Source organism: Anabrus simplex, chromosome 1 (assembly GCF_040414725.1).
Source record: "Anabrus simplex isolate iqAnaSimp1 chromosome 1, ASM4041472v1, whole genome shotgun sequence".
Taxonomy (NCBI): domain Eukaryota; kingdom Metazoa; phylum Arthropoda; class Insecta; order Orthoptera; family Tettigoniidae; genus Anabrus; species Anabrus simplex.
The window spans coordinates 952317841-952322201 of NC_090265.1; the positions used below are offsets into that span (position 1 = coordinate 952317841).

The 4361-nt window shown below is 37.7% G+C and overlaps 1 pseudogene; it reads left to right on the forward strand.

The window, feature by feature from the left end:
* Window positions 1–1616: 1616 nt before the first annotated feature.
* On the forward strand, window positions 1617–3482 carry LOC136857588 (dnaJ homolog subfamily C member 2 pseudogene; annotated as a pseudogene).
* The last annotated feature ends 879 nt before the right edge of the window (window positions 3483–4361 follow it).

Here is a 4361-nt window from a genome sequence, read left to right on the forward strand (position 1 = left end):
AGCGACTGTAGCTATCGAGCTCGGTAATACGATTTATAACATAGCGTTCCTAAACCTTCATGAGATGAAGAAGGTGGTTTTACCAATGTTCCAATGATTCAAAGTTATTATCATACTGTAGTTACGACACACGCAATTGCGTAGGCTATTGCAAAGACAGGGAGCTACAGACTACCAGGATGGCAGATCTCATTCAAACTACGTATATATTTATGTTTCTATGTTCACTGAGTAGCAGCCACATTTTAACTACCGGTATTGAAATTTGTCGACATAGCCTAGTTCTAAATTGCTCTAAATGCTACATACAGCGACATATTTCAATTTTGTTACTGTGACCTTTCCTACTCCTGTTCACTTTTGTAACATGAAGTCTGTTTTTCATTGTTCTTACGTCAGAAATCGAGTCATCGAAATCATCAAGTTAGACTGTTTACTTACATGGGTTACGCATTTTTATTCGTATCATATTTAAACCAATGACACCATGAAAAATACAGCAGTAGCGTATACGGCTAGATCTTTGAGGTAATAGATTTAAAAAGAGGTTCAGCAAGAAGTTTAACCTAAAACTAATAGTAACATAATGTGCTGATACTCTCGATGTATTCCCCCTTAAAGCAACACTTACTACCATTGTCTAGCAGAAAACCACCAATTCAATTGCATATAAAATATACCGTAATGAAATATTCAGATTAGATGTAATATTCTTTATGGTAATTGTTATGACCATACATGAATTACATTTATAATCAAGCATGAACACATTGCTTACAAAAATATTGTATTGAAATTGCCTCATGATACATCTGAATGATCAACCTCAACAAAGAATAAAACAGTCTATATAAATGCTGTGGTCGACATGCGCGCTTTCTACTGGGATATAACAATAATGAAAGTATTACAATCTTACGATTCGAAGAGAAGATTCATCATTGCTTTTCAGATGTTCTACTTGAGAGCTTATCGATACTAAATTCACGAGTAATATCAAAAACCCGTAATAAATTGCCATAGATCGCTTATTATTGTTGTTTTTTAGAAATATGAAGTCACTATTTTGTCAATGGAAAGCGCTACAGTCTTCAAGTACAACTTCATCTTCTATAATGAGCAGTGAGTCATCTACCGACACAGTTGGAACTACATGATCCGATATACGGAACATTCACCAAAACAGGCACTCACCTGTGCATTGTTAAAGTTTATTACATTTACTGGTTTTTTAGTGAATAGGTGAAGATTTTCGTGATTTTATAAAAACTTTCTCTCTGGATCATGTTTTGATTGTGTGTATTGTGAAGATTACACATTACCTTAATGTTGTGCGTCTATTTTAAGTGAATTCAATCTGAAGTATCCCATATGTACAACATTCATCAATATAATTTTATTCAGGCTAAAACAACACAGAATTATTATCTTTAAATCTGCAAGCAATGCTATGAAGCAGACGATGTCCCTTTGGTGTAAGATCGAAGTTGTATAAGTTCTTTGTTATTGTGTATAAATACTGTTGTTGAAATTGAGGTTAGACTGAAGTGAACTCTATAAAGTTGTGCATTTTTTGTAATTTACAACATTTTCATATAGTGTGTGACATTTTAACGATGGTAAAGCAAGCAGACGATTCTGACATTTGTAACTGGCATGTCGCTCAGGAAACCATTAGTAATTTACTTAAAGTAACAGTACAATGTGTAGGACCGTGGTTTTTGTACTCGTGGCGTGGGATTCAATTTAGCGATGCTGCCGAACCAAACATACGTCCAGAAGATGATAAAGAAGATGATATTTCAACTGCTGCCTTTGATGAGGACGATGTACAATTTCTTAGAAGTCTTGATCCGAAAGATTGGAAAGAACAAGACCATTATGCTGTATTAGGACTGAAGAATCTACGTCACAAAGCTACCGAGGAAGACATCAAGAAAGCATATCGTTTAAAAGTTCTTCAGCATCATCCTGACAAGAGGCGAGCTTTAGGGGAGGAAATTCGCCCAGATGACGATTACTTTACATGCATCACAAAAGCATGGGATATTTTAGGGAATCCTCGGAGTAGACGTTCATACGACTCAGTAGATCCAGAGTTTGATGATACTATCCCAACTGCAAGTGAGCATTCCAAGAACAACTTTTATGAAGTTTTTGGCAGAGTATTTCAGTTAAATTCTCGGTGGTCTAACAGGAAACCCGTTCTTCAGTTAGGTGGCCCTGACGCATCGCGTGCTGATGTTGAGAAATTCTACGATTTTTGGTATAATTTTGATTCTTGGCGAGAATATTCTTACTTGGATGAGGAGGATAAAGAAAAAGGACAAGATCGTGAAGAACGAAGATGGATAGAAAAGCAAAATAAAGCATCCAGGAACAAAAGAAAGAGAGAAGAGACGGCACGAATAAGAGCAATTGTTGATACGGCTTACAGTTTGGATCCTCGAATCCAGAAATTCAAACAGGATGATAAAAATCGAAAGTTGGCCTTCAAGCAGGCTAGGCGAGATGCCGCTAGAGCACGACAAGAAGAGGAGGAGAGGAAAGCTAGAGATGCAGAAGAGGAGGCACGTCGACTGAAGGCTACTCTGGAGGCAGAAGAGAAGGCCAGGCAAGAAACTTTGAAGGCCGAACGGAATGCTATTAAGAAAGCTCTCAGGATTCAGCGCACTGCATTACGCAAGAAAGTTAAAGATAACAACTATTATGTCACAGAAGAGGATGAGTTAATACACAATATGGGTAGTCTTGAAAAAGTATGTGAATCATTTACTGTTAACGAGTTGGAAGATTTAACCAATAAACTGAATGAAAATGGGCGAGATGCATTTTTGGATGCCATAAAGGAGGCAGAGCGGCGGATAGAAGAAGAACGGAAGGCTCATGTAGATACAGGCAACCAAGAAAGTGTGGTTTCTGAAAGTCAAGCGAAAAAGGAGGATAAGTGCACACCATGGACTCCAGAAGAACTTCAGGTTCTTATCAAGGCTGTTAATATATTTCCAGCAGGAACAAGTCAAAGGTGGGAAGTTGTGGCTAACTTCATCAACCAACATGTGAGTGGAGAGACTGTCAATAGGTCAGCAAAAGAAGTTCTATCCAAGGTTAAGGAACTGCAAAGCTCAGACTATTCAAAAAATAGTCTCAAAGTGACTATTGCCCAATCGTCTCTGAAACAAATAGCGAAAGATAAAAATGTTTTACCTTGTAATGAAGAGACGACTGAAAGAACTGATGCTCCAGGCGATCGGGGACTTGCAGCACCTACACCTTGGTCAGCGACAGAACAACAGCTCCTTGAACAAGCTCTTAAAACTTATCCCAGTACAACTCCCGAAAGATGGGACAAGATAGCAGAGTGTATACCATCTCGCAGTAAGAAAGAATGCATGCTGAGATTTAAGGAGCTTGCCGAGTTGGTTAAAGCGAAGAAAGCTGCCCAAGCCGCTGTTTCAGGAGGACCTCGAGCGAAAAAATGAACATGGTTTTTTGTGCGATTTTTGTGACTTGTTGGCATATTGCTAATTAAATAAAGGTCGTTTACGTAGAAAATTTGTGGTATGTTTCTATCTAGCATTATAAATAGTATCCTTAGGATAATATTGCCGTAACTCCCATATCACTGTTTGGAGTAAATCGAGTTTAAAGTTTTGAAATGTGCCCCAAAATTGAAAGTTTTAAGTAAGACACCTGGATTTTTAAACATGCTGGCGTATGAATGGAGTATCTAGAGTCCAGACAAGTGTAAATGTTGAACTACACCGCGCACAAAAGTTGCAACAACTTGTCACTATACATCCCTAGAAGGTCAAGAAATCTCGAAACCTTTTGCTTGCATCATGCAATTTGTGTAGTATGACTTAGAGTTATTCTGTTTCATGAGGACAACATTATAGTTCTCAATTTGCAAAATTCTATTTTTGGGAAGAGTAGTTATTGGGAAGTAAAACAACTATCAATTTTTGGGAGCTACGGCATTATTATTCTGACACGTAACAAGTTCAAATATGGGTTTTTTAAAGAGATCGTACTTCACATATTGGCCGGTTGTTTATCTTAGCCGAATGTTCAAGGCTGTGGAATGGAACAAAAATGTTTCTAATCTTCTTTTCTTATCCCTGACACATCTGACAAAACTTTTCTCCCATCATGAGTTCATTATCACTACCAAAGATACGAGTTTTAAACCAACAAAACTTCCACCCAGGCCGGCGAGGTATAATTTATACGGTTACAATAAAAACGACCATGTTTGAACATTTATAAAACTCGGCACATTACAGCTCAATGTGCTGGTTTATAAACGACTATCAATGGACTTGAGTGGCGAAAAGCATGAAATCGGTCATGAAAGGTAG